Raw genomic sequence first — 22,499 nt, 5'->3', positions numbered from 1 at the left:
TCCTCACTGTCTTGCCACGATATACTAATTGAATGTGTAAGTATTTGGAGAATCTGGCCCTGTTGGTTTATTTAAGACACAGACAGCTCTGTTTTCTAAAAGAGGACTCAGAAATTCAAAAAAGAAAATAAAGCGGGTGATTTAAATCCTTTTAAATGCCTTCACTCCGTGAAAATTGTGACATTTATTGATATACGAGATGTCCATTAATTATACCTTCAATAATTTTTAACTTAATCTCTATGAAGATTTGGATCCATGACCTTTCCTCCTATAGCTTCTTCTTCTACTTGCACTGCTCTGAGTCAGCTGCTTTATCAATATACCATTCCACTTCAAAAGGCTCTTTCTCAGCCCTCATATTAAAGCTTCACATTTGGGTTTGTTATTTAAGATGTATGAAATAAATAATGCAAATATATAGTACTTTTTAATATACTAATTAACAGTAAGGCAAACAATTTAAAAAATGTAAAAAGCCTGACCTTTTTCCTCATTAAGCATTAGATTAAAGGTGGATATGTTCATCTTGTTCATTCCAAGCTGAAAAACAAAGAATCAGGTGAAACAGAAGATAAGCAGTTATAACCAATATAGTCCACTTACCATTTTAAGATTTCAATGTTAAATGATTCTTAATTATTCCTTCATATTTATAAACACTTAACCAGAGAGGCTGCTTAGAATATCGTCTCTCCTTTAAAACACTGAAATAAATATATGATTCCATCAAACGTATTTTGTACACACTTCATTTCCATAATACACCATGAGCACAGAAAGAATTATATTTAAGAAAATGTTAACGTACAGCTTCTTTTTAAAAATAAATCTACTCTAAAGTTTAAACAGCATTCCAGCAACAAAGACGATAAAGTTCTTGACTGTACACACATCACTAGTTTCACATCAGATTTGGCGCTTCGTGAGTGAAAAACCTCTTTTCTGTCTGCTTGTCCCGTCCCCTTCGCTCAGAGGTTTATTTTTAAGAAAGCCAAGATATTATACTTTTAGCCTACTAAAATGAGCCAAGTATCTAAATGCTAGAGTCTGTGTATTTTGAGTTGAATTTTTATATGATGATTATCAGACGTACTCACACTGACACCTTAATAAGGATAAATTTCATTGCCCAGTGAACTGTGAAGACTGCGGTCTGGCTCCTAGAAAATTCAGGGTTTGTTTTTATGATAATAAAAAGTGTTCCATTCTCTGCTTCAGTACAGGGGTTGTGAAACTCTCCTTGGAGGTGTTTTCCCATCCAAACAGGACATGGTTGGGTTCAATGGAGAGCAAGACGGTACCTGGTAAGGATGCTCAGCTCCTGTCTGTATCCATGGCTTTGCTCAATCCATGTGCTATAAAACCTGACTTTACTGCATGTGCCATAGACTGCACATACCCTAAGCTAGACAAAAAAGGTCTGATTCTCTTCAGGAGGAACTAAACAAAAGGGTGAATCACATTCAAGCTTGACAAGTAAAAGAGAATTGCACCAGCTCGTCAAAGCAGAGGAAAGAAAAATGAGAATGAGGACCACAGGCACCCAGAAATTAAACCCAAGCGTCCCTTTTAGGATGTAGCACATCCAAGAGTTGAAGAACAAAGCTCCAAAAATCTGAGAACCTGGAAGGCGCACTACTTCATCCCAATCAAAGGACAATGTGTTGTGCTGGATATTAAGTTAAAACTCAAACAGTTCTTTAGTCTCTGAATAAGCCTGAAAAACGTCTCTGGCAATGCAGACGGTAGGTACATAACACTGATACTTAGCATGTTCTGGTCCATGTTCCAAAAAGTGAGCGATTGGAAAAAATGTAGGTAAAGAGCCATTTGGTCAGCTCTTCATCACAACATATTTAAAGCTTGATCAAAATAAAGTCATTTAGGAACACAAATATATTTTGTCACCAAAAAGCCTCCATAAACAGCACCAGAAAGTCTTGGCAGAAAAATCTAAGAAATACGACTTCAAGCTCCGGACAGGTCCGACAGGTTCCCATGTCTGTTGTGCATGTATTTATTTCTTAGGTTATTCTTCAGCCCATCGTCTGAATGGGGATCTGAATTCAAGGAGAGCGGTGGCAAACTACCAAAGCCTGCAGAACCCAAATTTCACTCCGTTTTAAATAAGAGCTTTTCAAAGCATTGTATTGAAGAAAAAAAGTCCTTTGGTTCATTGTGTTGTAATGAAAACCGTGATAAGTAAAGACTTAAATACTGTATATCTCAAACTGAAGTATATTATCAGTAACAGAAGTTTGCAGGGAAATAAAACAAAGCGAATCCCACAACGAAGTTGACAGAACTCGAGAAACTGAGGATGCGAAGAGGGGGCTCAGGAGAGAACTCTGCTCAGCCCCCACCACTGGCGGACGGGCAGAATTACCGAGGTGTTCTCTGAAAGCTGTTTCTTTATACATTTCAAAAATTACCTATCACAGATTTCACGCCAGTTATAGGTAAAATATCCCAGTTTTCATCCATAGTTATAGTCAGATACGAGGCAAACCAAACAAGCTGGCACCATTTTCTCTTTACGTCTATCCTAAACAATCCCTCCTGCAAATTAAGCTATTGAAATGTACAGAGCAGCTGCCACTATCGCTTTTATAAAAACCTCTTATCTTTTTAAAGCCTTATGCCTGTCCTAGAGTGTTCTCTTTTCTCCCTAGAATAAACAAACCCAACCCTTTCAGCTGTTCTTCACCAGTCCTGCTTTCTAAATCTGTCACCAGCTTGTTGCTCTACTTCGTCGTCTTCTGGCTAATACCAATGTTCCTTAAAGGGCAGTGGACATTTCACCTATGGTCTCACTGACACTGAACACACACCGAGTCTCGTGTCAGACACTGTTACGATACCATCTGTAAAAATTCCCAGCACTCTAGCAATGAAGATTTGTGATTTTAAGTTCTCCAGCTGCCTTCCTCTCCTAGAGGGAACATGCAATGGAAACTCAGAAGCTTCTGAAAAAGGTGTTATTTTAAATGTATTTTCTCAAGCAAAACGTGAGTGCAGAAGGTAAAGCAGCATTTTTAAGGAGTGAAGAGATCTTTATGGAGGGAGAAGCTCAAGCAGAGAAGGTGAAGGGGAGATCTTAGTGCTGTCTTCAACAAGCTAACATGTGGCTAAGGAGAAGATGGGCCAGAATCTCCTCTGATGTCCACAGCTAAAGGACAAATTGCAGCCACACGTGCAACGTGGAAAGTTTTGAATACTTCTGGAGAAAACGACGGCTCTAGGGGGATCTTCTCAATGCGTATGAATACCTGAAAAAAGGGTGCAAAGCAGACGGGGCCAGGCGCTTTTCAGGGGTGTCCAGCGATGGGACGCAGGTAACAGGCACAGATAGAAACACGGGACGTTCCCTCTGAACATCAGGAGATGCTTTGTTACCGGGAGGGTGATAGAACAGTAGCACAGGTTGCCCAGAGAGGTGGTGGAATCTCCATCCATGGAGATATTAGAAACTGATCCTGGGAAACGTGCTCTAGGTGACCCTGCTTGACCAGACGGGTTGGACAAGAGGATCTTCAGAGGTCCCTTCCAACCTCAGCCCATCCGTGTGACCTCCCGATGTCCCTTCCAACCACTATCACTCTATGGTTACACAAGAATTCTGTCTCAGGACATCCCCAGTGACCGGTTTTGCCAATATCAACAGGAAGCGTTACACAGCGCTTCAGTAACACACGTGTAAACAGCTTTTCACCCAACACTACGGAGAAAATAATCTCTCAACAATTTAGTTATCTCACAATCCAGGTTTTCTTACAGACACTTGTCTTAGAACCTGTTCATATTGCAGATTCACCAAATTAAATTACAGCATCAAAATAACATCCTCCTTGGAATGCCATGAAATCTGAAAGCCTCTTTGCAGGCATTTAGAATACGAAGTATGGAAGCCAGAAAAACAACTATCTCTAAATATAGCCACAATGTTATGTTTCATAGGTACCATTTACAAATGCAAAGAAAAAAAAAAACAGGAATCAAAAGATCTTCCAAATGTTCATAAAATCCTACCAAAGAAGCCTGCTCTTCTGTTAGCGCTCTCTACTGAAAGGGACGGCTCTCTAAAAAACAGAGATTCAAAAAGAGTGGTGAACATCAAGTATTCCGAGTGAATACTATACAGATCAGTTCGGAGGTGATGAGACAGAATTCTTTATTTTCTCTGAAGAAGAAAATACTGATAAGAATGAAAATGTACCAATGTTTTCAAAAACCTTATTTTGAAGCAATGAGTATAGTATAGACACTACAATGACTCATTAAAATGTCCCAACAATCTATTGTACGTTAACACCACTTTATTTCAAAATGAAGAAGTACACATTTCTTCAACTGGGGCATTTCAGATTAGGGATCTCTTCAGTCTTTTCTGGAGGGATTTAAGAAAGCTTTGGAGAAATCTTAAAGCTATGGAATTAGCCTGGTATTTATAGCTCCGCTTCCTAGTGTGTTCTTTGAGCTTCCTGGGACGTTCTTTTTCTCCATCTGCTGGTTGTTGACATGGTATAACCTTATATTTTGATTATGAAAATGCATAAGAATAAGAGCATTTCATTTCCCATTTTACTGTAACGTTCTGGCTTCGTCTCAGGGCAAGGCAGCTCTACTTTGCTACTACAATATAATCTAGGTCAAGAATGGTGCTGCATATTTTCTGATACAGATAACTGGAGTTCTGTTGTTTAATTATGTCAAAATAGATTACTACCAATTATGACTAATACTCCATATGAATCACACTGTCACAAAATGGTAATTTTCTTACCATTAAAATATTGTGCTTCATATGCTGTTTCAATACAATCTGGTAAATCTAGGTCGAGAATGCTTTTTTCTTCTTTGTTCTGTTATCAGAAAGGTCCACGTATGAGTGCACTGTCTATCTCCTACAAAGATCTGAATCGCTAAAGTGTTTACTTTTCTTTTTCAGCACCACTAAATGTTGAAGATGTCTGCTGTACTTCGGATTCGCTTTTTCAACATCAGCTCAACCCTTTTGTGTTATACTGTTTGAAATACACTTTGTAAAAAACTTTCCTACCAGTTTCTCGGCTGGATAAATGCATTGTTTTCCCTTTGCAAACTTACCTACATTACTTCTCATGGTCTTGCTTCGAGTTCCCTTGGGGGATCTTTAGGCTTCTTAGAATCTGTGATGCACTTTGAGCTTTGCTTTAGACAGTCTCCTGTTTATGTCTCGACAATGGGCTCCGTCCATTGAGGCTGGGTCCTCATCTGAGGAACCCTTGCACCCCACGTTACATCTGTGGAGACAGTCGTGTTATTTAAATTAAACAATGAGCCAAATGGTTTGATTTCACTTTTCTTGATTGCCTTCTAAGCCCTTATTCAATTAGTTCTTAGTATAAACTCTAATCATGTTTGCTTTTAAAGAAGGGTCTGACCAGAATTGATTAAAAAAAAGGGTACTTTTACTATATTATGGTGGTTCACCAGCGAGAATGAGTAGTTTTCCATGAGTATATGGATTTTTATGATGGAACTAATACGCATACAAAAAAAGGTCACATTTCAGACAACCTGAGTTGTCCTGATGCACGCTAAAAACCTTCACCTACAAAGGCAACAAGTCCAGGCTTTCAAGAGGCTTTTAAACCCTGCAAATGGCTTTGGTTGTGTAAAAGGTCCACCAATATTGCTGATGAGCTATTAAATCAGTCTTTGCACAGGCACACAGATGTTGGTGAAGCCCCAGCTGAAACAGAACCTGTGGAATTCCACAACATCTGCCTCTTCTTGACCAGTTTCCTCCAGAATCGGCAGCAAAAGGTACCTGCAGTCCTGGCTCTGGGCTACTCCAGCTTTCATTGTGCCAGTTCCAATTGCTCTGACACTGAAAGGAGTTAACAGTCTTTGCAGGATTTTAAGTCAATTAATTAGTTCTTTTAGAGGTGAAATGGATTGGAGCTCATTAGGTTTAAGGCATATCCAAAAGAGTTCACGTGGGCCCTTAAAGCTTCATACCTGAAAACCCGAGGAGTTGGTAAGGGCACCGTTGGGGATTACAAACACACATTGAATAATCCAGAATTATTGGGGGTTTTATTTTTTTTTAATAAATCATTGATTAAAATAGATGCCACACAGCCAATCAATACTTTCTGAATCCTAAAATCTACTGAATTTGCTCTGATTTACAGATCACATATCTGGAATCTCTTTTAAAGCCTTTTGTCATCCTAGTAAAGGTCTCGGCTGCTGTTCAAAGCTTCTCCCCTAACAGAAAACATGTAAATACAAAGTGTGAAAGAAAAATTGCAGATAAGAGAAACAAACAGGATACAAGCCCAGAAGTCACATCAAGTACATTAGCTGCAGATACCAAATACAGTGTTATTAAAATATCTCAGTTAAGTTTATAAGCAGCCCCTTTTTGCGTTCTTGGTGCTGACCTGCTCCTTGGCTTTCACTGACTTTGTTAGTACCAAGGATTTCACTGAGTTATCAGTTGATCTGCACCTTCCCAATTTAAGGGCAAAATTGGGGCTCGGTGTTTCATAGACATGAGTACAAAGGGTGCTGGTTGTTTCAGAGCGCAGCCAGCAGCCCAGCCGGGCACCACACACTTTGCTTATATGCAAACAACTATCTTATATGCAAAAAAACCCCTATCAACTTGCTTAAGTTCTTCCCCAACCAATCTGACTTTAAAAATTACACCCCTATAAAATTATTAATATATGTTTAGATTTGCTTAAAGATCGGGGTACTAGACAGTTTTCATGTTTAAGCACATGTAATGCTTCCAAACATTACAGGACTTACCTGTTCTTAATACTGAAAGTTTTTACATATTTAGGATACTAACAAGGTACATCCAGTCCATAGATATTATTAAAATCATTAAAATAAGAAGATAAATAATGAAACACACAAACCAACAAAACTGATGTTATTGCTGACAGTAAAATAGAGGCTCTTCCCCTTAGTTGAAAGGGTTAAATGACTTAGTTGAACAAACAAAATTGAACGCTATGGATTTATAAATGCAAGGAGTCTAAATCCTGAATCTATATGACTGGAAAAGAAAATTTCAGCATGTTAGCAGGTGAAGAACGGAGGTATTGACGGGCCAGGAGAACAATAAAACCTCATGGGGTTGGAGGGACACTGAACTCAGCAGGTTGGGCTCCTACCAAGGGGCCGTAGCTACCGGCTTCGGCTTATCAACAAAGCCAATACCAATGGCCTCTAAATTCCTCTACAAATGTTAAATCTTAAAATCAAACAAAAATGGCATCATTTCAATGTAAGAATTCCTTCTCCTGTCGTAGAAATGACAGACATTTTTGTTTCTGCTGTATATAAGCTGCACAAAATATTTCAAAGAATGAACATCGATATGTAGGTTTTTCATAAAATCATAAACAAAAAAGAACTCATGGCTTCACAACATAGCTTATCTTCACAGTAACAAAACAAATAGAAAGATGGTATAAGCTACCATTAAAGAATTTGCATACAAATATATTTTACATCATCATTTCACTATGGATATTACATTCTTCCGATAAAATTATTTATTAACATTTAAACACATTGAAAGGTATTGATAAGAGGCATTTTTATGAAGAAGTTCCCTTGAGCACATAATGCTAATCACAGCAAACACTGTAAAACTAATTTACTGGAAACAATTTCAATAGATGGATGAAATAGCCCAAGAATGAAACCCAAGTCATACCAGGGCTTAAAATAACTGGGTCATGTGGGCAGCACAAAGGATTGAAGCAGCATCACTAAAAGAAGCTGCTTCTAATAAAGGCCTCAAGAAATCTCCAGAAAAGTGTGAGTACAATGAATTTAAACAAATACCCTGATTTTTAACTTCTACTATCTAAACAAAATAGTGACAATGAATTAGTGATAAAGATTGCCCATACTGAGTGCACGGAAATGGAAACGCGTAAGCAAAGCTGTAATTAAAGTCTGTGTTGAAAAAACAGCCGTTACCTTAATGATGCAGATGCCATTTGCAAAGCTACTGGCACCACAGAGACAGATGACTGGTTACCTGGTACGGTTTGATACGTACTAAGCATACAGAGACTGCTGGTGATAATCAAAAGGCTCCTATATGAGGAGCCAAGAGAATTTTTGTGGCTGATTCAATAGGTCCTACATTGCATTTCCCCTCCTCAAAGTCCTGTGTTCATTCTGCTTTTAACCAGCCTTTCCCTCTTCCTTTGCCTATTAGGAACTCCCAGTGATAAACAATTAAAAATAAGTGTATGTAAAAACTGCAAAGGATTTTTTTTCAACTAAAAACCCAGACAAGTGACACTGAAAAAGCACTTAGACTTCTATTTAGTGTATGGAGGTGAATGCCACACTGTCTTAGTTGTTATTGCACCACGCATGAAAACACTGGTTTATTTTTACCATTCAGAGCTAAGTCCAGGACTTACACAGTGACTACAATATGTCTATTTCTCAATTGCATGCACATCCATAACAATAAACTTCCCAGCGAGTCCTCACCAAGTTGCAGGGATGTAATGGGGAGTGCGTTTCTGGGGAAGAGCCATCTGTTTCTCCAGTGCATGTGCTGTCTGTTGGCTTTGGGAGCTTTCTATTTACATAACAAGTCTGTCCTAACAGATTAAAAAAATCCTGTCCCCGTCTAATCTCTTAAGATACATACAATATTCTTACAACTATGGTAGTTGATGCGTTTAAAATAAAAGATACTCTACTTTTCAGAAGAAAAGATGAAAAATACCAAAAAAACGATCTCCCAGCACCAGAAGCAAACTCAATAAGTTTTCAGTTCTGCGCTGTCACAAGTGACAGGCAGCCGGTTCCCTTTCGTCTTCAGCGAGGTTTTAAATTTAGTTCTTCTAAACCAATTGATTATTGGCTCTTTCTCAGGTTATTCTTCCCATTTACCCTGTAGCATAACTGAAAAACACTCCTCCAAAAGAGTATCTTCCAAATCAGAGCCGGGGGCTCGGCGCTATTAAAAAAAATGGCAAAAGCTTCGAGACCTGTTTGCAAGCATCCTGCCTGATTTTGTCTGATTTTATTGCCAGTAATGGCGATTTTCATTTTGTTAAGTCCCACAAAATGTTGTTTAGTAACTGCACCATCCTCCATAATACTAAAGCCAAACGCAGTGTCATTAATTCCTAGTGGTGACCACCAGATAAACCACAGTGCCGGTGACACCAGCCTACTGAGAACCCACCGCTATTTTGTGACTCCTCAAAGAAAACAGAAGAAACAATTTAAAACATTTAAACGCCCATGTTTCCTATCCATATATATGTGACAGGAAGAGAAAGAGCAGCAAGGAGAAAGTTCACTCACGTCAGATGGGGAAGACTGCTGGAGGTGATCCTCAGGTTTGCTGGGTTTCTGAGCTTTTGGAAGGAATTAGAGAAGTGCTGTTTTTTCAAGTCTTTATGTTTCTTCGCCCGTTTGGTTGTGATAAAGCCTTTTCTTCCTGCAACAAAACACATGTTGCGCTAAAACTCATAGAAAGACATGTTATCAATAGTTGCACTTCACAGAGACTGCACAGCTTCCCTACCCAAAAGTGATGGAACAAAACTGGTGAGTTTACCCACATGCTCTCAGTGGTCAGTGAAGAAAGGCAGAGTCCAAAGTGTGATTTAAAAGAAATTAATCTAATGTGACCCTCAGTACAGCTGTATTGTGAACCGTCCTCTAGAAGCATCTCTCTTCATTGACAATAAACACAAAATCAGACCCTCCATTCCTTTACACTTCTACAGAATTGAAGGTTAGAGAACCAGAGCCCACACAGCTGGGGAATGGATAAAACGGCTTTTTAATGAGATGGTCTTGAGAAGATCTACCATAAAGCTTCAGAGAACTAAAACTGTTAAAAAGATGCTCAGTTTTGCTTATTTATATCTAATTCATAAACACGCCTCTCTCTTTCCATATATAGATTAACAGAAAAAAAACAAAGTAGCTTGGATACCACTGATAGTTTTTAGACTTGTAGGCATTTGCCTTGTCGAGTTTCCCCTAAAACAAACACAGCTACAACTAATTCTGTGACTTGACCATGTAATGGAGAATCATGAACTCAGCCCAACCACAGCCTTGTATTTAATTTTATTCCCGTTACCAGCATTAAGAGCTGGTGGAAATATCTTTGCAGGATTACGCTTGGACTAACTTATCCCAGGCTTTCCATGTTTCACTAGTGTAGACCTGGAACAGTGATCAATCCAGAAGACCTGGCTTAAATGAGGGCTCTGTTAGCTCCTCAGCAGAAGGACTGAAAACTATGGGGACAGCAGATTTTTCTTCCTTACTACCTCATTTTCCTGTTCTTGAGGAGGAAATCCCCACGGTGTAGCCCCTTACTCATGTTAGAAGGCACAACTCAGCCTCTGCTCAAAGGTTCCTCCTGCTCCAGGCCAGGTGTCGCTGCTCCCGCTGCTCCGGTGAAGCAGATAAAGGAGCCGATTTGTGTATTTCTGCTGGATTAGTCTTAACCTAGATCGGTTCCCTAATCTGCGCAGCCGCAGGAGCGGCGGGGCCGGCAGCGAGCGCTTCGCAAGGAGCGGCACACGGGCGCCAATGAAGAATTCCAAGGGGGAAGAGCAGCCGTGAATTTGGCAGTTCCAGGTGCTTAAGGAAATGGAATATGTTTGCTCATTCGTTTTATTTTACAACACTGCGGTACTGAAAAGTCTCACCTCTTGTTTTCATAGAAGGACTTGAGTATATTTCACTGTTTAAATAAAAGTAATACTTAGCTGTCTACAGATTCAAAATGTATGACCCTAATTCTAAATTTTAACTGTTATAATACCAAAAAATAGGGAACTAAGTCTAAAAATCCAGCTTGAGTACCTGACTAAAGTCCTCATAAGGCTGCTGGTAAATAATAAACTTGCTTCCTTACCAATTAGAATACATATCTGTTATCTGAATATTTCCTAGACACCGTATCAGGAGAAAATGAAGTTAAAATATAAGAGTTGACATAAGCAAACAAGAAGCAAACATCCTACCTTCCACAACTACCTCTGTGTGAACATACGGCCTGTTCCAAACGTACCGTTCTTTTGTATGACAAGTTGGCCATATTAATATAACTTCAAAAATGCTTTTAACTGCCTAACGACATGATATACCGAGGGAAAAACACTGAAGCCAAAAGAAATACAACAACAGGCAGGTTTTTTAGCAAAGCCAATTTAAAAATAAGCTATGGCTATAAGGTTAACATACTAACACATTTGTTTTAGGTATGTGATATATAGCTATAAGGCTAACATACCAACATATTTGTTTGAAGTATGTGCTATACAGCTATAAAGCTAACATGCTAACGTTTTTCACAGATTTGGCGATGGTGGCATTTGAGCAGATGCGGCTTTGAATAGAGAAGTTGTAAGAAGGGAGAGCACCCCGTTTTGTGTCTCCAGTTACAAGGGGAACCAAGTATAACATTTTTTAATTGGCAAGGGGAGAAAATCAGAGACATCAATTCAGTCAATAGTCTCAACCCTATAAATCCTGCTATCTGATACTTCCATAAACAAAGTGTCAAGTACTAATAATATATCTCCCAACCAAATAGGCGGGTTTGTGAGTGGAAAGGGAATCACGCCAGGTGCCGGTCCATGGACCCGGTTGCTATGGCAAGAATCTATTTCCCACATTAAACAGGAACGTCTTTCCTGCTTCACGTTCTTGATATTTCAATCAAATTAATACTCAAGATTTGGACCTGTAGGGTGTGGAAATGGAAGGTTCTCTCAAATAAACATACATTCCAATTTATTTTGGTTTGGTGAAAAACATCAGAATTCAAAATTAATGCATCATTTAAAAATTATTTTCATTCATCTGTAACAACGCATTTTAAAAACCTGTGGTTTGTGTCCACTGGCTACTTTGCATACCTCTTGTACATTCATTTCCATTTCCTAGCTCACAATGGAAATGTACTCTACTTTTCTCCTTCACTGCTCTTTAATTTAATACAGAGATAACTGCGAAACTGATGAGAACTGAGATGATAAATAATTTTAGTGCTGTATAATACCAATTTACCTTTTACCCTCCTTTTGTTTTAAAAAAAATGTTGTTAGAGGTACAGAAGAATATATTAGTTAAAATGTTATTTAGTCATTACTACTGTAAGCTGACAAACGACTGAATTTCTTTCTGTACATGTCTCTAAACTCAGTGTTATTTCAAAAGGTGCGTGACAGCCACTTGTTTGTACGAGAACCATCCAGTGGGCACAGGACCACGTTAATCCATTTTCTTCTTGATTTCTATGGCTACCATAAAGTCTTAACATTGAAAAGATAAATACATAGAAGTAAATGCCTTTAAGAACACGCCACAAGCAGCTGAACTGTTGAAAAAAAATACTTGGATAAACAGACCAACAGCATAAGGAGCAGAAGACAAGGATACCTGGACTTGGAGATGAATATCTTACCCAAAGCTTCAAATTCATTAGGAAAGAAGAAATTTAATCTAGCAAGCACACTAACAGTTTATATTTTTGCCCCATGATACTTTATCTTCACATAATAAAGTGTCTTCTTTTAGACACGATATTACGCCATTGTTTAAAAGTAAATCCTCCAAAAAGAAAATGACATAAACTTTCTAAATTGTGTTATTTCTTAGTTTAGAATTCTTGGCGCTATTCTCTGTAACTGGCAAATCTTGGTGTCCAGCTCAGGCTCTGCATCAGTTTTCTTCTGGTCTGGACTCAGGTCAGAGCCAATGCCAGGACAGAGAAATCCATTTGCTCCCAGTTCTGAAATATTACATTGTACATCTGACATTCACAGAGAAAAGAATCACCTCACCCAGGTACACAAACACCACCACATATGGTTATTTTTCATTGTTTCTACTCATTTATGAGATAATTAGAAAATGTTAAAGAAACTGAACACAGTGCCAATGGTTTTAACGTAGTGAATTTTACTCTTTGCTTAATTAGTGATGTACCCAAAGTCCTCCCCGTAGCAGCCACTTCCCATATTCCTTGCTTCTATCCTCCCTCTATGGCCAACGGGTGTTCATCTCCCAGTACAATGATAACCTAAGTCACCAGACACACTGATTTCATTACTTAATATCTCCATAACACCTTACAAGGCATTAAATGTTGTGATGTTCCAGATCTGGGCAGCGTGTACAACAGCGAGTATCCTGTGTGGAACTGGAAAGGCTGAGAAAGTTCAAAAACATACACATTGGAGGAATCTTATTTCACTGCCCAGCTGCCTCCTTCACCATCGAGGAATATCCATCATCGCCTTTCCTCTAAGTAGTTCTTTCAAACTGACGTTGCTACTAATTAATACTACTAATTGTCCAATTCATTCATAAACTATCGGGATGGTATTTTAATAATCCCCTGACACAAGACTCCTAAAGCACAATTCACTTTCTGGAATTCTAATTTTTTTCTTGCTAAGGTTAATAGAAGGTTTCCCACTGAGTTTAATATAATTCACACTGGATCACCACTGAGTCTATATTTATATAAAATGCCCTACTATTTCAATGTGTTTGATCATTTAAGAATTATCCATCTTATTTATTCATAGATAGAGATCAAAATTCTCTAAAAGTTTACCCTAGGATTGAATGATTTTTCAGAAAGCTTCGATAGATTTTATGAAGTCTGCTTTTAAGGTATCTCTAAGTTCCAGGGTACTAAATACTCAACCATTTAAAGTTACTAAGGGCAGAGTTTTAGGGAGGGAGCAGGCAGGGCTGCCGTGGGACCTGGTGGTGATTTCTGCCGCACTAAGGCGTCTTCATTTTCTGGCCGGCTGTCTCATTGCAGTGGCTTCTAATTGGAAAAAAATAATCATCAAATTGAGAGGCAATGATTGCAGTATTAGCTACGGCTGACACAGACAAAGCATCACATTAAACATCTCCTACAGCAGGTTGATCATCCGAGAGCGGTAAACTGATGAGATTCTGATACCGCGTTCGATATCCTGACAGGGATGCTCGAGCGCGTACTCAGCGTTTGCAACACCGAGAGTCGGGGTGAAGAAGAACCTTTGCTACTCAGCTCCTCATCACTGGGGAACACAATAACAAGTAATTTCCAGACCACGCGTAAGTGGCCGCTGATGCCTTCCCACTCCAAACCAGCTGTGTGACTGCTTTCCAACCTTCTCCATTTGCAGAGCACTACGAATAAAAAGGTTTCTATCTTCCAATTCCTATTCTAACGCAGTACTTTGCAATACAGAACTATGCAAGCTGAGGAATAACAAGCGGACAGAGGCACGGAACTGGTTTGCTGGTCTGGTTTGCACACTTTATCATACAACACAAAAGTGATAATTCTTATTTGGTAAAATTTCATGTTGGTTTTCACTCTGAGCAATTCACCAACAAGAACGAACAAGGAGGGCTCCCAAACTAAAAGTCAAAGTGGCTGATGTACGAAAGTGTCAGCCAGTCAAACTGCAAATGAAAAACCAGAGGAAATATCATGGCATTAAAAACTTAAGATAATTTTTCAGAAAAAAAACTTATTACTCAGCATTGTAAGTTTACTATCCCTTTGGTTTATTGGGATAATTAAACAGCCTTTGGGGGAAGAGGATGGAAACTAAACTAGAAAGAATTGCCTTAGCAACTCCACCCCTCAGCACTTCCACAACCATATTTTGTCCCACACCTGCTCTACAAGCATTATTAGACAAGAGAGGGAAACGACAGTAAAACCAGCATTTCGAGTTGTCAACATCTTTGACAGTAAATCAATGGTAGGAGTCGGTAAAAACCAGATTTTACAAAGTTACGTGCACATGTTGAAGGATTAAAGACAGAAAGCGATTGCAACAACAACAAATCCGTTACAAAAATAATCACAGATTTATAGCCCTTTTCTCTAAGTTTGTTATATCCCAAAATCTAAAATGTCAATTCAAAATATAAAAATTCAAAATGTAAATATAAATTGCATTAGGTTTCTTGCTTGGGGAAGCAATTCAGCGAGTGGCTGTATTAATCAAGAAAAGTGCTCAATGGGATTGAGCAGCCAACAAATGAGTTGAATGAGCTTCATCCCGGCCCTTTTCACATCAGCAGAGGACACGAGAAAAAGGAGCTGAGAACACAACTTTTAGTAATAGTCAACAGACAACTTGGTTACGTATATTTCTCTATTTTATTTTATTAGAAGATTTTATGTAAAATTTTCTCTACCACAAAAAACCCAAAAACTTTCAAGCCAAAGAAGCTTCTAACACGCAACAGAAGAGACTTCAATTGCTAAATACCTTTAATTGCTTTGCAAGTTTTCTTAATTTAATAATTAAAAATCTAAGTGTAATAGGAGTATAGCCTTCCAATGTTGTATGGATCTAATAGCAGCGAATTACACAGTGTCAGCTGGTCTAATTTGATGAATAGGTTTTTTTGCTTTTCACAGAAACCACAGGTAAGTGCCCCAGTTCCTTCATTCTTAGCATGTTCTTACATTATCTGGACTTATGTTTAAAATACGAGAGAGTTTCTGACCCCTGAAGCTTTTGTTTCTGCTTCTGTACTTGCAAACGTCTCTAATATCAAAGGAGGGAGGCTGGTAGGAAGGAGTTAAGAGGAGCTTCCGGATGACAGAATTCATTTCCCAAAGAGAGTACGAGACAGCCGTTCAAGGAGAAAAACTTTAAATTCCTCCTGAATTACGCTAGATTGAAATTGATGGGACAATCAGATCCCCTGGCAACTGCTAATCTGGTAGATAAAAAGATTTCTATTCCAACCAAGCGCTGAGATCCTCACAGTGAGCTGAAGCCTAAGGACCAAGGCGCATCTTCATCTTCACGCTAACTTGTTTTAAATTTGACAGCTGTACGAGCACACGGCCCCATTTTTTGGGAGCATTGCTCAGTGGCCATGGTCCAACTATTTGGACTGCTTGATCTGCCAACTGCCCGTGGTTACGAGAATTGCGTCTACAAAGAATCTGAGGAGATTTAAACGAATACCTTTCAGGGGCTGGCAGGACGTAGCTACGCCAATGGAGACGTTTTCAGGCAGCTTTTCTGAAGGTATGAATGTGGAACCACATGGCAAACACAAGTAAACAGAAATGAGGACCCCAAATAACCATATAAAATTCTACTTTGACCTTCACTTTGGATTAACAAGTGATCAAGAGGTGCGATGAACAGGACCTTCACTGGAGGGATTGAAGACTTGCAGTCTCGGCTCAGCATAAGAGAAGCTCAGGCCAACACAGCCACAGAGACACAAGATCAAGCTATTCTGCAAAATGGCAACGTGCACTTCTGCACTGGGAAATACCCATTTTAGCTACCGCTCAGTTTCAGAGAACAGTTTGGCCAACAAGAATGATTTCAGAATAATATCAAAATATCAAGATAACCTGAAAACCAGATAAGAATGCCTTCAATCTTCAGTGACCTGAGATCTGTGCAACCTAATGTTTAACACCCCAATCTTTAGTGCCAAGATTTTAAACACTTTCAAGAGTTTTCTGTTCTACAGCATCAAAGTTTCAAGTAGCTTCATAATGTATTAAATGAGGAATACATCCGCATACTCATCTTGACCTTCTGTGCTGGCAGGTACAAAGAATGGTGTTCAAGCCCTCAACTCCAGTCGCTACAATCTTTTGAGGGTTATGTTGTCCAATACTTCTAGGAACACGCACCTCATTTAAACTTCCGACGCCCCAGAAAGTGCCTCATCTCACACACAAAACAAGAGTTGCAGGGGAAATTCAGAAAGCAAGCCTGATGTCCTTTATAAAGCCAACGCAAGCACTATTAAAATTAGCTTCTAAATGCGTTGTTATAACGCAAAGCACCAAACCAAGCCATAATGCAGAATATGAAAATTACTAAAAATTCGTGACGCTGTAAAAGTTCATGTAGGTAACAGTGAGCTGTTACTAAGGGAAATTATTGAATTAGTAATTTTTAAGTAGGGTTCCAAACAGTCAACACAAACCAGACCCAGTCTTCTGAATTATTTATTTTTTGAACTATAAACACGTCCTCTACTAAACTCCCCAAATTAAGAATCTACTCATGCAGCATCTTGCATCCCAGGGCTTCACAACCAAGCAGAGTAAATTTACTTAAGGTAAGAATTTATCCTAAAACATACAGAAACTGTAGTAAACAGAACTAGTCAAATCATTTGTCTGCAAGTGCTGTATGTCAGCCCAGCTAAGCACGCTATGGTAAATATAACAGTGTAAAAGAACTTGGTACTTCGGCACCTTCAGGTATTTTAGGCAGCAGGTAAAAATGAGCAGTTTAAATCAAGGTTTTTATTTCTTTAAATAGACTTTTGTTTATTCTCCTAAAGAAACCTTTAATACAGAAAATATTAATTCATAATATGAATAATACCCTGGCATTCCTCACATTATCATCAAGAACTATTGCTACATCCATGCACCATAATATATCAGTATTTCTTCCCACTGGATGTAACCAAGTCATTTTGCGGCAGAGTCTCTCAGCACACAGTAAACTATCCTTTCTGCTTCATCAATTGGAGTCATTGTCTTAGTCCAAATACAAATCCCACAGCAAACCCTGCATCTGTTATAATCATCTAGAGAATGGGAGCCCGGACCCTTGCAACACAGGTCGCAAAGATGAAAACACTCAATTTATGTCCAGGAGTTAAAGATGACAATTGTTTCAAAGTGGTCAGATTGCACATTGGTTTTCTAAACTCATTAAGCCCCACAGTCCTGCACTTTATTAATTGCACACTATTTAGCATCTCTGTATAAATGTTGCCACTATGTTTGATAGAAATGCATTCTTGCAGCATGCTTTCCAGATGCTATTTAGGAGTAGACCAACACATAAAACCAATACGAAGGAACAGAAGTTGATTTTAATCCCCACTTTTAAATTTTTGTGCAATCAGCAATAGAAGATGACTTGGAGAGTGCGATGTAAGCAGCTCGCTGTGCAGAGTCTTACCAAGAAACAGATCCAACGCTCCTTCCCAAAGATTCTTCTCTGCCCCAAATGAGTGTAAGTTACTATAGGCACAGGAACTGTCACTCTACAAACACACTGACAAGAGAGTTTGAGATATGGAAGTTTTGGGAAGTTAAAATAAACCAAAAATATGAGGCGGTAGGTATTTTTTTTTAATTCTTACTGTCATAGAGTAGCGCTTTAAAAAACTTAATCCATGAAGCTATTTGGAACTACAGCAAGATAATTTCACACATGATGCTACTCTGCAGTTTAGGTCACACATACTGACGGCACGTTTTGCATGAGTTTTGAATATCCTCACCATTATGTTTGACATCCATAGAATCGTCTCAGGTTGAGCGGCATGGCAATGTATTACATCAGGTTGTGTTTTAGTAGCTGCAACGCTGCAAGCTTAGCAAGGAATTTGGGATTTCAGGTATTTTGCCTTATTGCAAAGACACTATATGTGCATTTACATACAGTAACTGTTATATCAATGGAAAAGTTATTCAGTGATTTACAAGCATAGCACAATTATCAACTTCGAAGCCTATCAACTTGATTTTTTCTTCCTTCTTTTCAGCTGGCGCTAGCACAGGAAGTTCTGGCCCAGACTGTTTGCAGGTTGGATCCCATTGAAAACCTGTGCTGATCTCCTGGGACAGTTGATTTTAAATTGCCATGTTGCAAGATTTACAAGAGAACCATAAAGATTTCTTGTACTATTAACGGTTTGATTTCCAGCACCCTAGAACAAGGCTCATCTTCTCTTTCCACTATATAAAGTGACTTTCTCTACCGTTAACAGGGTGAGGTTAACAGCTGTTAAGCTTCTTTCTGAAGCATTCCTTGGAATGCCGCAAAACCTGGTAATTTTCTAAATATCTAATGAGCACAAGTTTCCCCAAACTGATTTACTCAGTTGTATCTCCTCCTGGGTACACACTCATAGATTTGCACACTGGAAATATGCAGTTTATGTCAAAAGCCTCAGCATAATCTGGGACTTGAAGCATTGAGAACCACCGTCCTACCACCACACTAATGAAATACTCACCACCACACTAATGAAATACCCATCGAGTACTTCACACAGAATGGAAACCTTCTCCTCGGGAGCCATCGGGAATTTGTTGTTGTTGTTTCTGACACCAGTACGGATTGGAATAAATTAACACACGTATGGGAAAGATCTCGACCTACATCCCAAATCTCTAAAGCCACTTTTGGACTTGTACGTGTGAACCACTGGAACAACAGCAGCTCAAGAGACAGTTTGATTCCTGAAAAGGCCTGGCCAGAGGCCTTAAATCGTGCACTCCTGTCCAAATACATCCAAAAGTATCAGATGGGAAAACTATCGAAAGCTGACTCGTAAAAAATTGAATTAATAAAGAATGGTAGGTAGAATTAGGTTAAGTAGTTATGGAATGTCAGTGGTAAAATGCATACAGGCTCTGGAGATGACCAACATTTGCATTTAAAACTGCACCAAGACAATGTATTTGAAGGTAAGGTAAGAGAAAATGAGATAAAATCTAGTGTTCTAAGACTGCCTTAAAGGTGTAGCACATTTGTAGCTATTTTAATAGATTTTCTTTAGAAGTGCAGATTAGTGTTTTTATTGAACTCTTTTGCTTGTCTTGAAAGTATGAAGCAATGACACGGTCAGACAGCGGTTTCTGGAGAATGTGACAAATGCGTACAACAGAGATTTAGACAGATCTCGATGTGCCAGAGCTTACCCCTCCATTTACGTTGGTTGGCCAAACCTTGAATCTAGTAACTGATAGAACTTAAATCCCCAAGTTTCAGAACTTATGGAAAATCCTACTAAAAGGATAACTCATGTTTATTTTCTCTACAAAATCTTCACCAGAAGAGTGAATTATTCTAGGTGAATCTTCACCTAGAGTTCATATTACAAAAGCTGCTGCAAAAAGCCCTAAACACATCAAATCCAGAAGAAGGGCAGGTATTTCGAATGAGATGCCTGTTTCGACATAGCAATGAAACACACTGCAATCAACACAGCACTATGAGCAGAACTGACACTTCTGCAGTTCAGGAATTGGGTTTGAACGCTGACCGTGTCCTCAAATCTGTCTGCTTTACAATCACCTTTCAATCATCACTAAACGACCACGCTTAACTGAATGATAAAACATATAATTCAATCCTAGATTAATGTTTTATGAATTTCTACTTCTACCTAAACAAATAATTCACTGTTGTGTCAGTCCAGTAGATACTTTGTATTTTTCTTTTTTTCCTTTCAGTGAATACATCCCATTATCTAAATACTATATGAACTGGAATCTATGCTAAAAGTGATTCTAAGGAACACAGCTCTGCCATTCCAACACGTAAGGAAGAACATATAGTCCCCAGCAACCCCTCCTTGGCTCCCTTCAGCCCCTTTGCCGCAATGCCAAGTTCAGTTCCCAGGCTGAGGGTCTAAACTGGTTTTACTTCTTATAGACTTAGTTCTGGATTTAGGAATTGATCACAGAGGAGGGAAGTCAGACCCTTCTTGCCTTCCTGTCAAAGATGTAATTCCCCTCACCCTCCAAAAAATCCTTAAATTCTATTTAACATTGTTTCTATCAGCGATTTAGAGGATAAAGCAACAAGACGTGCCAGTAGGAGAGCTTGAAACTTAGTACGCTATCCATCAATTTTATGCTAGAGATTCATAGCAAAACTACACTAGGCTGTGTTTCTTAGAACACTGTTTGCTTGACCATTTTCAGGTAAACGGTTTTCAAAGCTTTTATCATTTTTTTTGTTGTTTTTTTTTTTTTGCAAATAGCGCAAGAAAATGCGAAAGCACATGTACAGCTAAGGGAGATGAGGAAACCAACAAGAAGAAGCAACAGCACAATTATCAAAGATTTAGTGCTTATAAACAAAGAGAAAATATATAAGTCCTTCCAGATGAAAGGTAGAACAGTATTAATTTTCGATAAAATGTGATTTCTTACTGTTATAGGCAATTAAATACGGAAACAGTTTTCCAGGTGAAATGGTGAGGAAGGACAGTGTAAACGAACTAGTTCTTACAGGATTTCAGGTATGCAAATATGTCAGGGCTATCCACTCTCTGTATTCATGACAGACAGCAAAATCAGCTAAATATTGGTAACGTGGCATTTTCTAAGTAATACCATCTAAATTAGCAAGTTTTCTAAATTAGAAGTTTTGTTGTTGCATAATAAGAATGAATTTGCAGTGTGATTTAAAGTGTCCCTTTGCAGGAACAACAGCATCGCTGCTTCCAAAGAATTGTGTTCCAAGGATCACAAGCAATTTTAATAAATATTTCTGTTGATATAACAGTTGAAGACAGATTACTAAGGTGTTTACACTTAAAAACGGTATAAAGGTTGGAAATATATTTAAGTAAAATGTTCTACTGATCAATCTTGTGCACAGACAACACGATACACCAGTATTGTCTGAGTTAATGCTGAATTCATCATGTTTTTCAGCTACAGCAGTTCACTGATCTTCTGCAAGTCAACAGAAATACTGTCATTAAACTTTAACCAGGTAAAGTCTTCTTACTTTCCCCAGCTGCAAAATTTCATAGTACACACAAGGTGCTCGATAACTTTACCAAGATCAACTGAATATGAATATTTGGGGATTATAAGTCCCTAGAGAGGCCAAAAGTTGCCATGCAACTACCAGCCAAGTGCTCCCTTCTACTTTCTAAAACAATCCAGACCTTTATTCCATGTTGTTCTTAACTAATTGTAGAGACATTATACAGGAACAGAGAGTGTATTTGGAAGATATCTCACTCTTTCACATCTACAGAATACAAAAGGCAAGGACTGTGACTAACACCAGTATCTCTGTTGAATTTCCTTTCAGACTATGTAACACTATTTCTTCTTCAAGAGATGAAATTGTGTAAAAAAAACCCCAAAAACATCTGAAGCATATGTGTCATGGGTATATATTTAATTCTATACTACGAGAACACAATATAAACCGGAAACTACTACATGAGAACTCTATTGAACACAAAAAGTATCTTCCAGCCAGAACACCCACCTGTCAGACGGGGCCAGGCTGCCATTATGCCACTGTCAACTGTTCATTTCCCTACAGAATCTATGCTATGGAAATGTCACTTGCTGTCACTCAAATGCTTAAACTATGCCTGACATACAAAGAAAATTAAAGGAAAAAAAGATATAGAACTGAACCAATATAAATGTCTACACCAGAAAATGTATAAAACTTCCAAACAAGAATTAGTAGCATAATCAAAAATACTATGTTAGAATTATTTAGGTGAGGTTAAATTATATATAAGACAGATAATGTAAATTATACAGTTTCTGTTGTTCTGCTTTTACTGCCGGTGCCACGTCCCCTTCTCCATTGCTTGTTCCTTTTGTCAGGACAGCAACTAAATGACAATTCTGTCATGTAGCTACCCCCTCATCATCTATAATCAAACCATGCGCAAGATTC

The 22,499-nt window shown here is 38.6% G+C and overlaps 1 protein-coding gene across 8 annotated transcripts in view; it reads right to left on the bottom strand.

The window, feature by feature from the left end:
• Positions 1-22,499, bottom strand: part of MBD5 (methyl-CpG binding domain protein 5) — a 127,965-nt gene that overhangs the window by 54,032 nt on the left and 51,434 nt on the right. For all 8 annotated transcript variants that reach the window (XM_082057242.1, XM_082057244.1, XM_082057245.1 and 5 more), the window contains 3 exons: positions 9,352-9,487; positions 5,110-5,285; positions 486-543 (listed from right to left, as the gene is read on the bottom strand). The gene's annotated coding sequence lies outside the window, so the exon portion shown is untranslated. The remainder of the gene's footprint in view (positions 1-485; positions 544-5,109; positions 5,286-9,351; positions 9,488-22,499) is intronic.

The sequence above is a fragment of the Streptopelia decaocto genome, assembly GCF_964273445.1.
Source record: "Streptopelia decaocto genome assembly, chromosome: 6".
NCBI classification, from domain to species: domain Eukaryota; kingdom Metazoa; phylum Chordata; class Aves; order Columbiformes; family Columbidae; genus Streptopelia; species Streptopelia decaocto.
Note: the sequence above shows the minus strand (reverse complement) of the source record. Positions and strands in the feature narration are given on the sequence as shown.